The sequence below is a fragment of the Xyrauchen texanus genome, chromosome 20 (genome assembly GCF_025860055.1).
Source record: "Xyrauchen texanus isolate HMW12.3.18 chromosome 20, RBS_HiC_50CHRs, whole genome shotgun sequence".
In the NCBI taxonomy this organism is placed as follows: Eukaryota; Metazoa; Chordata; class Actinopteri; order Cypriniformes; family Catostomidae; genus Xyrauchen; species Xyrauchen texanus.
In genome coordinates, this window is record NC_068295.1 from 10,068,350 (window position 1) to 10,091,662 (window position 23,313).

Sequence of the window (23,313 nt, forward strand, 5' to 3'; positions counted from 1 at the left end):
GTCAAGACATTTTTATTTGTATAGTGCCTTTCACAACACACATCGTTTCAAAGCAGCTTTACAGAAGATCAGGCATTAACAGGAGATAAAACTGTAATATCTATAATGTCCATGAATCATCATTGCGTAATTAGATAAAATACAATTGTGAATTGTGTTTAAAAATAAGTAATTAAATAATAACTGTATTTATAACCTCAGTGAGCAAGCCGAAGGCGACTGTGGCAAGGAACATAAAACTCCATAAGATGTTGATTAATGGAGAAAAATAACCTTGGGAGAAACCAGACTCACAGTGGGGGTTCCCCTCTGGCTAACATCATGAATATAATGCCAATATTACATATGTATAGTTTAAAAAACAAAATACATGGTTTAAAATTATTAAAGTAAGTAGACATAGATTTTGTATGTACTGTAAGATTAATGACTAATGTCTTCGAAGTCCATCCTGTATTAACTGCAGAAGTTCACATAGATGCAATTGTCCTTGTTAATTGGCTGATGAAGGCTTTTGTTGGCAATTGATAGTCTATGTATTCCATTTCAAGATCGTAGTCCATCAATAGACCGAGGTGATGCAGGCATTGATCGGTCAGGTGCATCGCAGTTCAACCTGGCCGGTAATTTCGGTGAGGTTCGGTGTGGTCCATCTTAAGTCCAAGGTTCAGACAATGGCATATGAAGTATCCCATGTTTTATGGTTGGATTTGGCATCAGTTCATCCTCTGAAGTCCATCATAATAGACTGAAGTGATGTTTGGCTGGCACCGGCTGCTTTTAGTCATCATCACACAGGGACAAGTAGCAGTGGAGTCCAACATGAAGCAGGAATGGAGCTGGATCCAGCCGGTTCTGGTGACCTCAGGATAGGAGTCCCGAGGTTGAGACGGAAACAAATAAAATAACATTAGCAGGGATGCCATTCAATTTATCAATGTTTCTGGTTTCTGGTAACTATAGCTGTCAATAAAATAAATTATCCATAATTAATCTCCATATTTAAATAAATTATCCATAAAATGATTTCACAATAAATGGTAATATTGTCAAATAATGCCAAAACAAAATTTATCTAAATTCTTTTAATGTACCCCCTAGCAACCCGTTGCAGCCACCTGGGGTCCCCGTGTCCTTTCTTAATAAAGATGAATGAATGAAAGTTCAGTTATTTCTGCTTCATTTTCAAACAGAATTAGATCAAAAAAGAGAACCTCAGAAAATGAGAGAGGTTTCCCATTATAAATCTTAACACATTTTCTTTCATCCCCACTGAGATGCAGGAGCGCGCTGACACGATGACTCTGTTTTTCTCTCACGGGTATGTTTGGGCCTTAATTGTGTTCATATAATGTCTGTATACAAGTGTGGGAGTGTACAGTATGTGAGAGAGGGGGAGCAGGAGCGCAAGGGGTTTTCCCAGAGATCTTTCAGATAATATAGAAACTGTTGTATTGATCAAGTGCATCTAGCTCTGAAACAGCTCAAGCGTTAGTTGCTAATCCGAAAATGTCATTTTAGAATTAGCAACGGAGGATGTGCTGCTTTCGGCATAGGAGTAACGCACACACACATAAGCTCACACACACACACTGACCGCAGTGATCGCGACCGCATTACCACCTCGGGTGTGCATTATTTTTAAACAGTTCAACAGTCTGTCATCAAATATTCCTTACTTAATGGGGTGACTATTTTAACTAAGTGTAAAACAAAAAAATGGCTTATAATGGATTGAGTTCCAAAAAATTGCCTGGATAAATGTACATCACGCTATTAATGCCAGATGACAGCAGATGGTACAATAAATGTATTTAAAAGAGATGTTTGTGTATATCTTCTATTTATCATATACTGTTAGCAGTTTTCATCAAATAATGCTAAAATGCAGAAGAGCTTTATAACCTTCCATTTATCCAGGTGAACAGTGTAGTCAAGTGCACTTTTGCCATGTTCATATGTCTGGATCAAAGTCATTATTATTTGATAACGGGTCCCCTTGTCCTTTCTTAATAAAGATGAATAATGATGATAAAAGATAGATGATGCTAAAAAATAAAAGTGGGTTTTTGTATCAGTTTGGCATAGTTTCACAGTTCTTTGTTCAAACTGTATTCCAAAAACATAAATAGAGAAATATCAGAGATTTTTAAAAGCCTCATGGAATTTGTGACTTGTAGTCCATGTCTTATAGCTTTTAGGCTGTATGCATGCTAGTGCACTCCTAAAAGTTGAAAAAAATAATAATGACAGCAGAACTTTTCATTTAAGATTTACAGTCTGAATAAAATGGGCCAAAGATGTTGATGACTCATCTTGTACTACAGAATTTTGTCCAATCAAATGCTCAATAATTAGAATGCCACTCCCTCTAACACCACCCACATACAAATGGCAAACGCAAATAGCGAATATTGGTTCATGGCTGTTGTTTTTTTTTTTTTTAAACATATGGGCCCAAACTTCCTGTTTCTATAGGAAATATATCAATAAAGGAAAACATCGCTCAACAAGAGATTTCACTGCATCTTTAATCACAATCCAGTGTAGAGTTTGTTGGCCTCTTCGTCTGATATGATCTGGTCCTCACTCTCTTCAGGTAAGGCAGGTTGTTTCCAGCAGCTGCTCGGTAGTCTCTGTGAAGAAAGATGTAGAACACAGGATCCAGCAAGCTATTAAGACTCAGGAAGCATCTTCCCAGCTGATAGGGCACAAAAACAGTCTTCTCCCTCTCACACAAACTGCTGTGAATCAGCAGTCCGATGTACTTCACACAGCCTATGAAATGATAAGCCCTCAGCACTGTGACAAACACGGCCAGGAGAAGGGTGAGCAGACTCCTTCTCCTCGGATAAAAGCGAGTTGATTGCCATCAGTGAGCGGACGGTCTGTCTGTGGAGACCAACAATTAAGCTCAGGGGTATGATGAAAGACACAAGCAGAGTAATCAGCCTGTATGTAAAAAAGCTGCCCTTGGAGGGATACTTCTCAATACAAAGAGTGTAATTTTCCTGCTTAGGGAGAGCTTGTCAAAAGCAATGGCAGGTGGCACAGCAATTAGAATCCAATTGCTGAGTGCTATCCAGCGAGCAAACCTCATCTTACGTAGATGCTTGAAGCTGAGAGGTTTGGCGATGGCCAGGTGATGTTCCAGGGCAATGATACACATGAAGAATATACCTGTGTAATACTGATGTAAACAAAATAGACCATAAGCTGACAGGTCTGCGTTCTGAAGCACCAGTGATGTCCATTGGCATAATAGTCCATCCATATAGGCAAGGAGCTGAATAAGATCTGAGATCAACAGGTTAATGACATACACGGGTAAAACGTTCTCTGATTTGATTAACCTGTACAGTGCCATCAGGTTCAGTGGGGCACCGATAATGAAAAAGATTCCATACAGGGCAGGAAGGAAGATTGCATCTTGACTAAAGTCTATTCAACAATGCATTCCCCACAGCTATGATGCTTAGGCTGGTGAGGGTGGTAACACTGAAGTTGCGCTTCATTTTTGCATTCAAATCATGAGAGAGAGGTATTTGTTGTATATTCATTGAACAGTGAAGGTGTCTGTTTAATAATCTTTGTCAGACTAATTCGCCACATTATCACTCATTATGTGTGTTTACACCCATATGCTGATGACTACCAAAAACAGCTTATTCATAAAATCTGACAAGGTAAGACAAAACACGTTTACATGACATTTGAAATCATCATATATTATCTGCTTTTAAAAACACGGTTTAAGGAGTATTCCATATGTGGTATCATGTTATGTACAGTACATAACAAATCTTGTCAGTTAAAAATGGATTATCTAATATAACAATTTAGATTTTGCCATAACTATGAAATAATCTACTATACATTAGCAATGAACATTTAGCCTATATAAAACTCTGAGTAATACTTTCTCTGAATTCTGTTTCATAGTTAACAATGCAATAATTAATAATAATTAACAATGCAGGAATTAATGCAGAACATATAAGTAGTACTACTTTGACTTTTTTGTTACTACTATTCACTAATTTTGAAACATTATAAACTATTTGGTTTCAGGAATGTTGTTCTTCGTCAGGTTTTGCCCCGCCCACCTCCTCAGCTCGATCATCGGAAATCATGAAGTAAAGCATGATTGGATTAGAGGCTTGATGGCTGTGCAGTTTATTAAATGTCATTACTAAATTATTGTCATTAAAAAATGCTATTTCTATATAATTTGAATACACATTTCCTATAATGAGCATATTTATGATTAAAAGTTTCATTTAAAAAAAAGGAAAACATTTTTTTTTGTTGAGAATAAGGATTAAGTTTCAAGGTGCTAGGAATATATTTTAGTAAACTGTGGGCTAGATTCCAAACATGGAATGATTCTAGTATGATTCCCCCAAGGCAGCTATTTAGAAGGTGTTACTATAGTTGATGCTGTAAAGTCTGGTTCATATGTCTGGATAAAGAACACATGCTTCTCTGATGCATTTTCAAGTTGACAATAATAATATAATTGTTCACAGTTTCACAGGATTTTGATGAGTTAATGTTCTGATGAGTTATTAATTATCAGTTATTTAAATATACCCAGAGTTGGTTGACATAGTTCTCAGTGTGGCAAATTAAATTAATTAATTATTGATTACCTAACAATGAACAACCAGAGTCAACAGTTTGCTATTACTTAATGATTAGTTAAATGTGTTTCCATATTAGTACAGTGACACACTTAGTTAATACTGTGTGTTAATGTAGTAGGCTACTACTCATTTGTCATGCATTAATTTCTGCATATAACTTTTTTTTTAATGAAACAGTATTGTAAAGTGTTACCAAACTCTGTACATACACAAATACAGTACTAGCCCAGGTTTATGAATTACATCATAAGTTCAAATATTTTTTTTTTTACTTACCTTATCGATTTTAATGTGATAGTTCACATTCACAAAATTCTGACCTTACTTTTTGCTGTAACGTTATCATATTTGTTGAGGGAATTAAAATAAAAAAGACATAGTAAGCATAATTCAGTGTACGTGAGCTGGCCACAATTGCACACTACCATGGCAAGCACTAACTATCACATACATGAGGAAATGGAGTCATTGTGATGTCATGATATGATGTTAAATTTTCATTCTTTGTTGCAGATGTGTAACAAATGCTTATCCAACACCCAAACCAACACCCATTTTCTTTATGGGATTATATTTATTTTTTGTTCTATATTACACATAAATAAAACTTTTGCACTACTGTTGCAATTTGCAACTGATAAAAAAACAATAGCAAATATATAAAGTAGATAGAATAAACATGTAAAACAATTTCCCAAAACTTGAGATATGACTTCACTTTTATGACGTTCTTTCTTCCGTGAAACATTATTTTTTCACACAATGAAAATGTATGATGACTGAGGCTGTCAGTACTTAACATACTACATCTGAAAATAATTATTACTGTGCAAATTATGCACATGAGAAGCATTTGGAAAAACTGAAGGGGGAATCGAAAGGCATGTGTTATCCATTGGGAAGAAGACACTCTGTATTCATAAGTAAGAGGATTGGTTGCAAGTCAAGTTGAAGACCATTACAGTGCTGGTGTCATGTGGGACAGTGAATGACATACTCTTCATGGGACGCAGCTTGGCCTGAACATTGTAGAGTGAAGTGTGGATTAAAGCCTTATGCAAGACTATAGAAGTTGAGAGGTGAGAGCTTTAGGGTGTTCACGTATGATTCTGCCATATATGTTCATGCTATATACATATATGTATACATATTTTTTTTTTTTTTGTGATGTCCAGTATTAGTCACATTTTATAGAGTAGCTATACTGGACAGTCTGGGAAGGCATTGATGGTAACCTGCCAGTCTTTGGAAAGTGCATCACTTTTGATACTACCAGGCAGGGAAATATAAAACTGCCTCTTTTGGTTTCATCAGTCCTAAAAGTGATCTAAAACTCTTGGTAACAATTTTCAAGCAGACTTCCATGAACTTTTTTGGGGGGGGTTGTTAGTGAGTCCAGCTTGATGGAGCTACTACAGCATCCTTGTATCAAATGTTTTGCACAGCTTTTGAAGTAGATGAATATCCACTATCATCCAGTTCTGGTATAGTATATTTCTTGTGGATTCTAAGAATAATGTCCATACATCTTTGGAAGGTGACAGATAGAACCTCCTCTTTAGCTGTGAGACAGCCACCTGTCAATAACCTTTTTGTAAATATATTACCATAATGTCCTTGTCAATTCAAACAGCAGCTTGATGATAGCTATTGAGGTAGCTATTTTGATGTTGGTTTTGGAGGAGTGGTCCATTGATGTTCATAATAAAAACTTGGCAGCTTTACCACAGGGCCAAAGAAAGTAGTCATATACTGTATCTATTCCACTTTATTCCATCAGAGGTGCTGTATAAGTTCACATGTCCATTAAATATTTATAGATAATGGGTAGAAAGTATCTTAGTTATGGGAATACTTCTTTTGCACACCCAAATAAACCAAACTAGAGACTGCCCTAGAACAACTAAACGCATATTGATCTCCTATATATTGCATGCTGTTTGCTGTTTTGTTTTGTTTACATAATTTTTCTGCATTCCATTTATCTAAGAAAGTCAGAATTTCTAACTTCATATTTGGAAATGTCCAATAGAACACCACTCACAATCAAGTTTGAAACTCTAGTGGAAATCTACAACTCCAATTTCGCCAAGATGTGGGGTATGACATCACAAAAACATGATGGTGACCAGGGAGATGAACATAGATATTGATGAACATACACTAAGAAAATAAAATGCATCAATTAGCCAAAGTCTGTGTATTGCATGCTAAAACCAATGAAAAGGCTCAATGCAGTTACGATTAAAGAATAATATGCATCACTGCAAAAAAAAGAAAAAGATTTTCAATGGGGGGGATTGGTTATATTATATTATATTATATTATATTATATTATATAATGAGAAATTATATAATTAAAGGAATGTTCCGGGTTCAATAAAAATTAAGCTCAATCTACAGCATCTGTGGCATAATGTTTATTACCAAAAAAAAAATATCAGGGTTACAGTGTGGCACATTCAGTGGAAGTGAATGGGGCCAATCAATAAACATTAAAACACTCACTGTTTCAAAAGTTTAAATTATTGTGGTAATCAACATTATGCCACATGCTGTAGACTGAGCTTAACTATATTGAACATGAAATATTCCTTTATGTTCAATCAATATTAAGATAGAAAGTCATGTTTTACATTTACATTTATGCATTTGGCAGATCCAAAGCGACTTACAGTGCACTTATTACAGGGACAATCCCCCCGGAGCAAACAAATAGGCTAAAAACAGTTAGTTGTTGTTTGTTAAAAGTTCATTCACAAGCAGATCAATAGGTAACGGAAAATAACCTTGAGGAGTGAACTTTCAATAAAACTATCAATTTTGTTTTTACTGTGAAAAGACAATATGTCAAGACGCAGCTTTGCTGATGTGCACAGCTAGATCTAAGTGTCAGGACTGGCCAAATGCAGTTCGAGTCTTCAATATTTTCAGCAAGAGAGGAACAACCACAGTGCACCGTGACCTTCTGTCACAATTGTTTCTTTTTGTTCAATCAATACCAAAACTTTCAGTGAGTTTATAAAAAAGCCATCGATGTCTGGAGATAATATGAAATCATAATATGGTGCTTTTCTTTGCTTAGACAACAGACATGCTCATGTTATTTACAAACATAAATGATTTAGTACACAGGTAACTACATTTTTGCTTTAATTAACAAATCAATATGATGATTGCTTGCTGCTGTTGTAGTAAAAGGTCATTGGTGTATCAATATATGCTGAATTGAATTAGCATGGATTAAAGCAGCTTAGACAAGGTTGAGCATTCATCTGTGACCAAACCTGTTAAATAAACCCATTGCAGGTGATCATAATGCAGTGACTCAATAGCTTTGGTTATTCATGTCCAATTGTGGGCTGAAACTCTTAGGACTCTACCTCCGGAGGTCTCATCTGTAGGGGTTTGCTACCATCCAATACTTAAGAGGTGAGACTGTGGTTGATACATGAGCAGTCAGTGAACCAATGGGATTTGGTCTAAAGAAAACAGCATGACCAAATGCGCTTGCTGAGAATTCTGCCTCCACATTTGTTACAGCACCATGTGGAAGACATAAATTCAAAGGCTTGCGGAGGAAAGGGCTTGTTCACGGTGACTTTGACATAGTGATTTCATAGTTATGCTTTGCTGGGCCTTATTGTGGTGACCTATTTTATTTAGTTTTATTGTTCCTGTTAAAAAAAAAAAAAAGTGTGTGTGTATAATAAAACTAAAAAACTAAAAAAACTACAAAATACAACAATAACTTTCAGCATCAGTCTACTGTTTACATTACAACACATTACTGTTATGGTCTAACTAAAGTTGACATCGTATAATGGAAAGTCTATGTTGTGGGAAGAAAGGAACGTCATTGACTCATTTCTAGAAAACGTTTTATTTTTTCTCTTTAAATCCTGCTCCTGCTTAGACATATTAATCTCACTGGAATTACTCTCAAAAGCTAATTTTCTGTGAAAATGTCCTTATGAATATTAACAAAACCTTCAGCATCCTTAAAAATTTGGTGGAGGTCTTCACATATTTGATATTTGTAACTTCTCCAAATGTTGTTTTAGCAACTCATAGTGCTTTGTTTGTTTTGTCTCCACTAGTATGTTGGTCATAGTGTCCTAAAAGGACAAACTAGAAAGGGATTTATTACTGTAAATTAACATCAGGATTAAAAACAATCTATAGTTGCCCCAAAACTATTTGGACACACTTAAAGATCTATGTATGTCATTGCATTAGATGCAAAATATCAAAACGTGGCATCTGTAACAAATTATGTTAGAGCACTTCTCAGAACTACAGTGGCTTCACTTTTCTGAGCCATTTTTGTAATTAATTTTAACCATTACATATGACCTGGTCTAAAGCTTTTAGTGGATGTATGAAATCAGTTCTGAGTAATACTCAACATTTGAACAATTCTACTGTGTAAACTGTAACACTTAACTGAGGGAAAGATTTGTCACTTCATATATATAATGGAAACCATTTTTTTCTTCAATTGACTGAGAAATAACGTTTCACTTTAAAAATTGTATGTCTTAAGCTAATCCTTCTTACTTTGGGGAACATGTTTGTAGAGAGCTTTGAAACCAGTAGAGCTACAACTTCTGCTTTATGGCATTTGTCACACTTTGTCTCATAACAGGTGTAATTCCTTCCTTATTCAGTTAAAAAATGTAAAGAATTTTAAAGGAAGATGGTATGGTCAAAATTTCAACCTTGAGCCTCCTTCGTATGCCAGCCTAAAAGAGTTTTATACATTTTTAGGTGGGAAAAGGAAACTTATCTCATGAGAATTTGTCACAATAGAAGGTGGCGAATTTGTACCAGTTCACACAAGGTTATACACCCTCATCAGTGTCTTTGTAGTTACCGATGTTGCATTTGTTTGTATCTAAAACTGCGTTTCCACAATTTTAACCCAAAACCAAATCCCTAAACCTAACCATACAGTGTAACACCTAACCCTATCCAAAATGTAATCATAACCATGATATTAATGTTAAAAGCCCTGAAGTGTTTGTTATATGTAAGAAAGTGACAAATCAGGGTTGCAAATGCTTGTTCGTGAAGAATATGTGATTGGTTGATGAATGAAATCTAATGAATTGGTACGATTTCGCCACCTCTTAGAATTGTGACAAATTCTCATGAGACATTGTTGGTCCTTTCACCTTTAGCCAAAATTAAATTGTAGAAATGTACAGCTCCACCCATCCAACATGTACTCTCATAAGAGAAACCTTGACCCATTTGAATATAGACTATGGGTTTATACCGACACCAGGACAAATGATAGTGAGAGAACCTTTTTATTATCCAAGTGGATGCTCACTGAAAGATAGAACTACAGTTTATCAGCATTAATTAATTGTATTTTACAAAATAATAGGCCTTAGTCTAATAATCAGTAAAAAAAAAAAATGTAATGCCCTGTAATGAAGAGAAGTACAAACATGAAATTCTTTGATCTCGCCTACAAAGAGATTTGTTCACATTAAAATAAAAACCAACTATTGGAAACCTTTGTCTTTGCAATTCCTAATATGACTGCATGCAGTTTGACCTGTGGTCATTTTAATTTTAATTAATTAAAGATTTGGTTACACTTTATATGCAAGTTTTAGTTCAAAAAGTCTCATTCAAAATGCGTACGCAAAGACACATTCTAACTTGCATCCGGAATCTAGATTGGTTCACAGCGGTAGACCTGAAGGATGCGTACTTCCACGTCTCAATATTGCCTCGACATCGACCCTTTCTACGGTTCACGTTCGACGGCCAGGCATATCAGTACAAGGTCCTCCTCTTCGGCATGTCCCTGTCCCCTCGCATCTTCATGAAGGTCGCAGAGGCAGCCCTTGCCCCGCTTCAGGAAGCAGGCGTCCGCATTCTCAACTACCTCGACGACTGGCTCATTCTGGCCCACTCCCGAAAGTTACTATTAGCTCTTTGTCTGCTTTGGGGGACAGCAGAAAGGGAACGCTGTCTCTAAACAGAGGCTTTCCCACTGGGTAGTGAATGCCATTACATTGGTGGAGGAATTCGCCAACCAAGACCAATGCGGGTACTCAATTTACCCTGTACTGGAATAGGTGCTCCAAAGGAAGGGCTCCCATGTGGACTTTTCCCCCTGTGTGTATTTTCTGCGGTATGGTCCCCTTGGGAGTGGACCGCGTCTCCCATGGGAAGTCCTCACGGACCCCTGGTCGCCGTGTTTGTAGCAACTCCTCCCTCCTAATGAGGTAGGCTCTACCACCGCGCCATTCTCCACATGTGACCTAAGATCCCATGTGATGTATTTCACCACCCTTTACCTCCCCCAGTCTGGGCAGGTGTGGTCTCCGCAGGGTCTTTCCCGCCTGAAAGAATTGGAAAACTGGGAAAGATTGCCTTCCCCGATGTCAGGGGTAAAGAACCAGAAGGCTTTGACGATTTTATGTGGCGTTGGGGAAGGGTATGTGCAGCCTGGTAAAGCTGGTCGCTTTGGCACGTAAAATACCTGCCCGCTCCTGTGTCAGCAGTACAAGTACATGGCTCAGCGCATGCTGTGATTTAAATTGGACCCTAGTGTCGCTTCTTTGATACAACTTCGAAGTGAGCGACAGACGGGGAACGTCTAGGTTATGGATGTAACCTCCGTTCCCTGATGGACGGAATGAGACGTTGTGTTCTCTTGCCACGTCGCTGAACTGAGCCACTGTTGCGGCCGAACCTCATTGTGGGCTCCTCAGAAAAATCTTGAATGAAATAGATGCATTTCCCTCCCTTTATACCCATATGTCCGTGTCTCAAGAGAGACCCCTAGTGTTGCTTCTTTGACACAACGTCTCGTTCCCTCCAGCAGGGAATGGAGGTTACATTCGTAACCTAGACGTTTTTTCCTCCTGCTGCTCTAGTGTTCTTAGGTGCTGTTGTTCCTTGTATGTTTACTGTTACAATACAGTAACGAATGTTGCCTATGATGCTTACATAAAATACAGCCTTATGCAACATGGTGAACAATAAACAGTAGCATCAGTATATAAGCTCCAGGTGAAAGTGAAGTAAATGAAACAGAAATATATTACTACTGCATACAAAAATCATCAAAGTAAGAATAATATTACTTTATCATATTATATTGACAATATGGACAACAATAAATAATTGTTGGGTTATAATATTATTATATATTTACTGTAACAATGGAATTCCAAAAGTCACTGGGAGTAGTTTTGCACACCCTGTTCACACAGACACAAAAAAGTGTTTTATACAAATATATGTAGGTACAGTAAATATAGCTTTTTTTATCACTGTATTGTGTAAATCTGGAAAACATGCATTTGTTATCTTTAATAAGATTTTTATTTCATAAAAAGAAATGTATGTACTTGACCATGGCTGATAGGAAGACTTTCAAATTATGATTTAAAATAAATGTTTGTAATTTTTTAAGCAACACTTTTTGAAATGGGGCCCCGGGTTGGTCGGGTGATTGGATCATAAAGCTGTTCCTGAAAAATATATAAAAATAAACTAATTAAAGGGAGAATGGAACATTGATATTTTCCTAACTTTCTGCTTTCCAGCTGCACTCACTCTCACATATACTTGTCTCATTTTGTTATTTATATATACTTCCATTTTTAACTGAAAAACTAGGTCTCCTGAACAGAGTAGGCATTATAATTACATTTTTATCACAAATTTCTTATTTTATTGACAAAATATTATTTTTCAATCTATTCTAATGTTCTTCTCTAATGTGCAAAATAAACATTTATTGAGAGTAATATTGTCATCATAAAATCCTGCACCTCTGACACAATCATTAAAATTTTTAGGTGTCTTCCTCAAGAGGGTACTTGCTGGCCAAAAAACAGAATTGTCTATTGGGCTGCTTTTAAAACTCATGACATTTTGACTTAAACATGAAACTTTTGTACACTAAAGTTATGCTTGTTTAAATCTATTAATTTGAAGTATAGGACGTAAAATACCAATGGCAATCCACCAGTGTAACAGGTAGGTAGGTAAATAACTTGCACTAGACTAATTGTACTAAGGATCTTTAATAGCTGTTAAAGTAAAAATAACAACATATTCTAAAGTTAAAGTGTTTTATGTGTGAGGAATGGACGTGTTAGACTGCCTCTGTAGTTACCTCATTTTCACGACTGTCACCAAACTTGGTACATATATCATTCTCACCAAGCCTCACAACTTTCATAATTATAGTCATTTACTCTGCCCAACAGGAAGTCAGCCATTTTGGATTTTCTGAAAATCCCAGGCTCTGAACTTTTAAATACTATTCATAGGGGATTCATGTGATCAAATTTGTGCAATATCATGCCAAGACATTGTAGATGCTAAATTGCAAATGGATTTTTGAACAGTGTCACCATGGCGAAGCAAAAAAATGGCTAAAAATGTGAAACAGGATGTTCCTTTTATCTTCTGTGTGCATTGTATAATTTTTATGAAAATTCAGCTGCATGTTTGATAATGGGAATAATCACATTTATGCAGCCATTATGGGCCACGGTCATAGCACCACCAACTGGCAGCAGGAAGTATGTCTGTAACACAGATCAATGGAAAGGAGGCGGCGAGAACCGGCTTAACAATATAAATAATATTTTAATAATAAACTTAAGCAAAAAGACAAACACACACAGGTGTCAGGCAGCTTCCCGTAACTCTCTCTCTCTCTATCACACTTTCATCTCTGGTCACCCTTATCCCTCTCAGGCTTAATCAGCCTAATTAGGGGCCGAGAATGCGGAGTCACCTCGCCCTCCACCCTGCCACAATGGCACTTTTTACAGATTTGGAAATAGCCATATTATGTTTACATGAATTGCTTCTATACATTATATTCTTTAGAATATTGTCAAGACACTGCTGATGCACATTTGTAAATACTGTTTAAGTATTATACTTGCCTGGAGTACTTGCCTCACATGATCCTAAGACTGGTCTATGTTCCCAATGTGTGTTCAGGGATCATGTGGTGAGCTTGTAAGCGCTGCCCTGGGAGGAGGCAGACCCAACCCTGTAGTTGATATGTCCGGTGCATGCTTTGCGCATCTACTTGGATCGCACGCAGAGCTTTAGACGCTCTGAGCAGCTTTTTGTCTGCTTCAGCGGACAGGGAACGCTGTCTCCAAACAGTGGTATTCCTTCTCCTTTTATTCCCGTATGTCCGGGGGAGTGGTGTGCAAATTCCACTCTCCAATTCTCATTGGCCTTTTATCAAAGAACAGAGGTGTTCGGGGCTCTCATGAGCGAACCCTAGTGTCACTATATCGACACAACATCTCGTTCCCTCCATTAGGGAACGGAGGTTACAACAGTAACCAAGACATTTTGCATGTGAAAATAATGAGTGGCAAGTTTGCCAGAACTCTTGATTGTGCCTGGGTGCGTTCCCAAGATGGCCACCGAGTGGACTGACTTGCCTTTAGAGAAACTTTGACCTTAGTACTACAATAACCCTTCCTGTTTAATCTGAATGCCATCTATTGAAATGATAGGAGACACATTTTAGCATTAGTAGTTATTTTTAGCTTCTACATGCAGTGTGTTGTTATACTTTTGTTCTAGAAAACGAATGTTTCATTGTAATGTTCTACAACATTTGGCGAACAGTTTGTAAAACTGATTATATAGTAAATTTATATAGCAAATTATTTTATATGCCAAGTCTTTGGTGTGATCAAACTATTTTGAGATGTTAACAGAGCACAGCCTTTTGCTTGTTTCATGATTTAAAATCTTTATTACATTTTCGCAGCTCTTATTGATAAGAGACAATGTCAAAACAGATGTTCTCCATTGCTACTCTTAGCTAATTTTATCTGGACAACAAATCGATGTGTAATCATTATTGGAAGCTTTGCCACATGGAATGAAACACTGAAGTAAAATCAATCCAGCTTGAACAGATAGCTACAAACAGTATGTGTGTGACGAAGGCAGGCAGAGAATGTGGATCTAAATGCAGCGTTTAATTAATAAAAACAAGGAAAACTCAAGACAACTAAAACCATAGGAAACCTAGCTCAGGGCATGGTAACACATGCATGAAATAACAAAGAATACAGGGAAACTAAGGGCTTAAATGCACAAAGGAACAAACAAGGGAATGAGGAACACCTGGGGAGATAATCAGGGAAGGAGAAACTAATCAGGGGAAAACCAATCATAAAATGAAACAACAAAGGACTACAAAAACCAAACAGGAAACAGGAACTAAACTAAACTTCAACATAAAAGCACAAAAACAAAAGACAACAGTGAACATGACAATTTGTGATCAACGCTGAAAATTGTATTGGGAATGCCAATATTTGGTTGGAATTTCTCATGCAGACTTTTCATCAGTCAACATTTTTGGCGAGCTGGCCTCGTTGTCCATTACTGAAAACTCATGTGTTTCTGATTACATGAATGTGGGCACTGTCCATAGGTAACTGACTTATTATTTCTCAAAATATATATTTTTTTAGTTTTCTGTGAAAAAAAAAGTTAAATAGTTGACAGTATCTCCAAAAACAGCTAAATAGTTAATACTGCTGTACTACCAGACTGTATTTTTTTGTCAGAGCTGTATTTTATTTGGGGCCAAAACACAGGGGAAGAATTCTGAAATTTTAGCATTCAATTCTTGTGACTTTGTGAGCATGATTGTTATTTTGTATGTATTTATTTTTTATACTCTTGTGTAGCACAAATTATTTCACTAGTTCAATTTTACAGTTGAATTTACAATAAAGGCCAAAATGGTTACTGGCAATGACAAACTTCATATTTATATATCTTGGAACTTATAAGCAATGGCAAATCATGTTCAAAGCAATTGAATGTGTCATCCTTCTTCAAAAGACTTATGTTGTCTAGCCAAAATCATCTGCATTATCAATCTTTCCTGGAATCACTTCTATGCTCTTTCCTGTAGCCTGTCCACCCTGATTTTACCATTCTTTTTCCTAATAAACATAAAACAACTCAGAATATTCTCCTGATTTAGTAGCACATTAATTGTATTATTTTTTGTATTTTCTGAATTGTAATTTCCTTATATTTTCTGAAGGTTCATTTTTACATTTCAGTACACTACTGTAGATGACCTTAAAGCTAGTGGATTTAATTTGTATTGCATAGGGTATTTAAATGAATACAACATTCCAACCCATCTGCCTCATCTATTGTTGCTAATATCCTCCCAAATCTTAAGTTTTCCTCAACATTTCTGTCATGAATATTGTAACATTCCAAAACTGAAAAGGAAATTGTATTTCCAACTGGTTAAAAACCAATAAGTAGGTTGCTACTGACCTGAGACAGTAATAGTACAAATATATTTGCACTTAGTCATTGCATACACTCACCTAAAGGATTATTAGGAACACCATACTAATACTGTGTTTGACCCCCTTTCGCCTTCAGAACTGCCTTAATTCTACGTGGCATTGATTCAACAAGGTGCTGAAAGCATTCTTTAGAAATGTTGGCCCATATTGATAGGATAGCTTCTTGCAGTTGATGGAGATTTGTGGGATGCACATCCAGGGCACGAAGCTCCCGTTCCACCACATCCCAAAGATGCTCTATTGGGTTGAGATCTGGTGACTGTGGGGCCATTTTAGTACAGTGAACTCATTGTCATGTTCAAGAAACCAATTTATTCGAGCTTTTTGACATGGTGCATTATCCTGCTGGAAGTAGCCATCAGAGGATGGGTACATGGTGGCCATAAAGGGATGGACATGGTCAGAAACAATGCTCAGGTAGGCCGTGGCATTTAAACGATGCCCAATTGGCACTAAGGGGCCTAAAGTGTGCCAAGAAAACATCCCCCACATCATTACACCACCACCACCACCACTGCACAGTGGTAACAAGGCATGATGGATCCATGTTCTCATTCTATTTACGCCAAATTCTGACTCTACCATCTGAATGTCTCAACAGAAATCGAGACTCATCAGACCAGGCAACATTTTTCCAGTCTTCAACTGTCCAATTTTGGTGAGCTCTTGCAAATTGTAGCCTCTTTTTCCTATTTGTAGTGGAGATGAGTGGTACCCGGTGGGGGTCTTCTGCTGTTGTAGCCCATCCGCCTCAAGGTTGTGCGTGTTGTGGCTTCACAAATGCTTTGCTGCATACCTCGGTTGTAACGAGTGGTTATTTCAGGCAAAGTTGCTCTTCTATCAGCTTGAATCAAGTCTGCCCATTCTCCTCTGACCTCTAGCATCAACAAGGCATTTTCGCCCACAGGACTGCCACATACTGGATGTTTTTCCATTTTCACACCATTCTTTGTAAACCCTAGAAATGGTTGTGCGTGAAAATCCCAGTAACTGAGCAGATTGTGAAATACTCAGACCGGCCCGTCTGGCACCAACAACCATGCCACTCTCAAAATTGCTTAAATCACCTTTCTTTCCCATTCTGACATTCAGTTTGAAGTTCAGGAGATTGTCTTGACCAGGACCACACCCCTAAATGCATTGAAGCAACTGCCATGTGATTGGTTGATTAGATAATTGCATTAATGAGAAATTTAACAGGTGTTCCTAATAATCCTTTAGGTGAGTGTATATTGTGGTTTGCTTATTACTTCATTTAATCGTTGGTTTAATAGGGTTATATATATATTGCATAAAATGTATACAAATTAGTAGTAGAAAGCAGGAATTATTATTATTATTATTATTTTATTTTTTTTGCTCATTCATTCAGAAAGTCTAAAAGTGCCTAAAAGTCTGAAAGTCTAAAATATATAAAAAAAATATCTATATATTGCAGTAGATTAATAAGATTTATAATGTGAATTTATGTATTTCATAAAGTGTTTAACATTTTACCATGAATTAAAGTAACCCTCTTTTTTTCTCAGGATTGCTGCATTGTGGCTGCAGATTGGATGCAGTGGACATGGCCAGTGGGTTCGCAAACCCAAGGACAGGAGGTGAATCGCAGCAGGTGTGGTGGCACTATCCCAGGATCTAGGACGGTGGATATCCTCCAGCTGGCCAAAAGCCTTTCCCCCAGGCCACCGTGCAGCCAGCTACCTGAACCAAGGTGAGACCCTCTGAATACCAGGGGAACTTGAATCTTAACGTAAACCGACTCATCTATAAATGATGGCAAGCGGTAATTAATCAAAATTTGACAATGTGTATGGAGGGGTGGCAGAGGTCAGGAGCTCTTTTTTACATTCGGTGCATTTGAGACAGTGCCATGCTTCTCAAAGGTACAGTAAGTGAGTTGCTCACAATGAAAGCAGCACAGAGCAGTGGCATTCAGAGGCTCAAAGCATAGCTCTGCAGGAATAATTTTTGGTAAGCTAGAGCAGACCCAGTAACTGTTCTGTATGCCAGCTTGAACTTAATATGTACAGCAACTGGCAGCAAGTGTAGAGAGACAAGAAAGGGTGTAACATTCTGGATCATTTGCATGGGCCTAATTGCGTGTGAAGGAAGGTTTGCTAAAACAGCATTACAGTAATCTAGTCTAGATATGAAAAAAATAATGCAATTTACTGTAAAGTTAAAGGAATAATTCACCCAAAATGAAAATTCTCTCATCATTTACTCACCCTCATGTCATCCCAGATGTGTATGATTTACTTTCTTCTGCAGAACACAAACAAATATTTTTAGAAGAATATCTCAGCTCTGTCCACCCAATGCAAGTGTATGGTGACCAAAACATTGAAGCTCCAAAAAGCACATAAACGCAGCATAAAAATAATCCATATGACTCCAGTGTTTTAATCAATGTCATCTGAAGCGATCCAGTTGGTTTGGGTGACTGTAAATCATGACATCAGCAGTCTATTTAGAAATCATGATTTCAATCTCAATTACACTTCCTAGCACCATCTGTAATCGAGATTGAAATCATGATCGTGCCTAGAGGCTGCAATGGCAAAATGTATAGTGAAAAGGGAGCTATATTTTGGTCTGTTCTCACCAAAACATTTATTAGATAGTTTAAGAATAAATTGATTAAACCAGTAGAGTCATATGGATTACTTTTATGTTGCCTTCATGTGTTTTTTTGGAGCTTCAAAGTGTTGGTCACCATTCACTTGCATCGTAAGGAACTACAGAGTTAAGATATTCTTCTAAAAATCTTAGATTGTGTTTTACTGAAGAAAGAAAGGCATAGACATCTGAGATAAAATGAGAATGAGTTAATGATGAGATAATTTGAATCAACCATAAAAGTGGTCAATATGACTTAAATCCTATATTCCAAGTCCTCTGAAGCCCTACAATAGCTTTACATGATCAGACCAAAATGTAAGTTATTAACTGAAAATCTTTCCCTCCACTTTAGCTTTCAAATAAAACATTTGACTTTTTTTGAGCTTGAGAGACTTAACAGTGGTCACTATGAACTGTTTTTGCATCGAAAAGAGTATGTAAATTGTTTATTATGTTTGTTTTTAATGCTACAGCGATGATGCTTAGTGTTTAGTGATCCTTTAAAATTGTTTAGAAATATGGAGTTTGCACAATAAGCTTAGAGAGCCTAAAATGAATAAACCAATGAGCAGCAACATCCTTTTAAGTCACACTCTTAAATAGATACAACTCTTGACCACATTTGTCAAGGTTAACAGGCCTATTTATACTATTTATATTTTAATACAATCTGTAATTTTGAAGAATGATAGTGGATATTCACACTTCTTTGATCATGATATGAATGAGATCATGATTTTGAAATACATTTTTACCGATATTTGCACAGATACATATTTTGAAAGAAAAATATTTTTGCACACTCCATTCAGGATAACAAACGTACGCATGTATTTAAAATGAGCTAATATGTGAAAGGCTCTGCTATATAAGAACTAGATTTACACACATTAAGCACTTTAATAAGAACACTATGGTTCTAATAAAGTGCCTGACGTGGTCTTCTGCTGTTGCAGACGCCTCAAGGTTCGATGTGTTGTGCATTCTGAGATGCTGTTCTGCTCACTACAATTGTACAGAGTAGTTATCTGAGTTACCATAAAGGGCCTGAAATTTGTCATGGGATTGTGGGCATTGAGCACTATATTAATCATTCCCGCACGTTCCACGTTTATGATGCAGGGAATTCACGCACACTTTTATTCACTTTAAAAAGTAGCTTACAATTATTAAACCAGTCTATTCATATAAACAAATCAAATCAATATTCTTGTCTTTGAAGCTCTACTGCGTCCCTCTCTCTCTCTCTCTCAGTTTAGTGTAAGCCTGTGCTGTGAGGAAGTGCATGTTGCTGAACTTAATAGGTTAAATTTGTATAAACCTACACCAACCTGTTAATTCGACATGCAAATGGTGTTATACCTTGTCTTTGTAAGCAAGCTATGTGATAAAACTAATGCTCCTGTAAACGGAGCTGTCTACATTTTCAACATCTATTTTTGCCTCGTGACATTGTGGTGCTCCATTATATTACAGCACGTTTGACAAGAAAGGCAGAAATAACAAAGATGATAAGTGTAAAGCAACTTATCAAACTCTATCTCTCTATACTGTGTGAATCAGTCAATTTTAATAAGTAATAATAATAATATAAATAAATAGCCTAATAATCATTTAATAATAAAAAAAAGCTATAAAATTAATAAAATACATAATATGAATATACAGTATATTACATATCTTAATATATATCTTTAATATACTATTTTCAATATGCATCATAAATATTTAGCAGCAAGGTTCTCTCTCAGGAGAAGTAGGGACAAGTCTAATCTGTTAACATTTTCAATACATTTTGACAACATTAAACTGCTATTTTAAATATAACTTGTGAGAACTGACTTGAACTCTTAAAGGAATAGTTCACCTAAAAACGAAAATGTTGTCATCATTACTGGCCTTCATGTTGTTGCAAACCTGTATGTCTTTCTTTTGTGGAACTTAAAAGGAGATGACAGAGAACAGTGATTGACATTCTGCCTATAATAAAATGTTGTGTTCCTCGAAAGAGAGAAATTCATACAGGCTCGAGCAGGGGCACAACAACCCATTTTCGAGGATGTACAGGTGAAACTCGAAAAATTAGAATATCGTGCAAAAGTTCATTAATTTCAGTAATTCAACTTAAAAGGTGAAACTAATATATTATATAGACTCATTACAAGCAAAGTAAAATATTTCAAGCCTTTAGTTGATATAATTTTGATGATTATGGCTTACAGCTTATAAAAACCCCAAATTCAGAATCTCAGAAAATTAGAATATTGTGAAAAGGTTCAGTATTGTAGGCTCAAAGTGTCACTCTAATCAGCTAAACACCTGCAAAGGGTTCCTGAGCCTTTAAATGGTCTCTCAGTCTGGTTCAGTTGAATTCACAATCATGGGGAAGACTGCTGACCTGACAGTTGTGCAGAAAACCATCACTGACACCCTCCACAAGGAGGGAAAGCCTCAAAAGGTAATTGCAAAAGAAGTTGGATGTTCTCAAAGTGCTGTATCAAAGCACATTAATAGAAAGTTAAGTGGAAGGGAAAAGTGTGGAAGAAAAAGGTGCACAAGCAGCAGGGATGACCGTAGCCTGGAGAGGATTGTCAGGAAAAGGCCATTCAAATGTGGGGAGCTTCACAAGGAGTGGACTGAGGCTGGAGTTACTGCATCAAGAGCCACCACACACAGACGGGTCCTGGACATGGGCTTCAAATGTCAAACGTCTTACCTGGGCTAAAGAAAAAAGAACTGGTCTGTTGCTCAGTGGTCCAAAGTCCTCTTTTCTGATGAGAGCAAATTTTGCATCTCATTTTGAAACCAAGGTCCCAGAGTCTGGAGGAAGAATGGAGAGGCACACAATCCAAGATGCTTGAAGTCCAGTGTGAAGTTTCCACAGTCTGTGTTGGTTTGGGGAGCCATGTCATCGGCTGGTGTTGGTCCACTGTGCTTTATTAAGTCCAGAGTCAACGCAGCCGTCTACCGGGACATTTCAGAGCACTTCATGCTTCCTTCAGCAGACAAGCTTTATGGAGATGCTGACTTCATTTTCCAGCAGGACTTGGCACCTGCCCACACTGCCAAAAGTACCAAAACCTGGTTCAATGACCATGGTATTACTGTGCTTGATTGGCCAGCAAACTCGCCTGACCTGAACCCCATAGAGAATCTATGGGGCATTGCCAAGAGAAAGATGAGAGACATGAGACCAAACAATGCAGAAGAGCTGAAGGCCGCTATTGAAGCATCTTGGTCTTCCATAACACCTCAGCAGTGCCACAGGCTGATAGCATCCATGCCACGCCGCATTGAGGCAGTAATTAATGCAAAAGGGGCCCAAACCAAGTACTGAGTACATATGCATGATTATACTTTTCAGAGGGCCGACATTTCTGTTTTTAAAATCCTTTTTTTTATTGATTTCTTGTAATATTCTAATTTTCTGAGATTCTGAATTTGGGGTTTTCATAAGCTGTAGGCCATAATCATAAAAATTATATCAAATAAAGGTTTGAAATATCTTACTTTGCTTGTAATGAGTCTATATAATATATTAGTTTCACCTTTTAAGTTGAATTACTGAAATTAATGAACTTTTGCACGATATTCAAATTTTTCGAGTTTCACCTGTATGTGTTACCGACACTGGCACCCCCGTTTTAGTCTCCACGTTTTTGGCGCCCCTATGCGTCGCATACAATGCATATATGGCTTTTCACCTCTGGGATTGAGGGTGGGTAATACTATCATAAATGTCTTGGGTGAAGTGCCCAGTTGTTGAAGGTATCTGCCAAGAACAAAAATATAAATGTAATTTAGCACATAATTGCATCATGTCTTGCAGGGAAAGTTCTGAATTGAATTTTCATAATTAGGCTACATACTTTAAAAATCATTAGATCTGAATAAAACGAGGTAAGAATTTAGAAAGGGAGCCCCCTGTGAGATATAGGTGATATGAGTTATGAATTATTTTCAGAATTGAATTTCAGGCCCTGCCGTAGCCTTTCTGTCAGCTCAAACCAGTTTGGCCATTATCCATTGACCTCTATCATCAACAAGGCGCTTCCATCCACAGAATTTCCGCTCACTGGTTGTTTTTTTGCTTTTGGCAGTATTCTGAGTAAATTGTAGAGACTGTTGTACATGAAAATCCCAGGAAATCAGCAGTTACAGAAATACTCAAACCACACATCTTGCACCATCAATCGTGCCATGGTCAAAGTCACTGAGATCACCATACTGATGGTTGATGTGAACATTAACTGAAGCTTCTGACCATTATCTGCATGATTTTATGCTTGCACTGCTGCCACATGATTGACTGATTAAATAATCCTAATGATAATTATCCTAAATAATCCTAATAATGTTCCTAATAAAGTGCTTAGTGAGTGTATGTTTTATTTTTTGCTAAAGTTCACATTTAATATTTAATACTCAGATTTCTGATTTGATTATTAGGGGAGCAAAACAGCACATGTTGGAGACATTGTTCTGTTGACCTAAAATATTCAATCTCACATTGTTCAGAGACAATTTAGTATTCTCTGGTATGAATGAAATCATAGTGTTTTTGTTTGCTTTACAGTGAAAAAGTTATTTAAATTATATCAGAGTAACTTCTTGCTGGTCGGTAATAATTTACTTTTAGAGTTCCGCTAATATATTTCTGCTACCATATCAGCTAG

The 23,313-nt window shown here is 36.9% G+C and overlaps 1 pseudogene; it reads right to left on the reverse strand.

The window, feature by feature from the left end:
• Positions 1-2,530: 2,530 nt before the first annotated feature.
• On the reverse strand, positions 2,531-3,515 carry LOC127660357 (G-protein coupled receptor 4-like; annotated as a pseudogene).
• Positions 3,516-23,313: the final 19,798 nt, after the last annotated feature.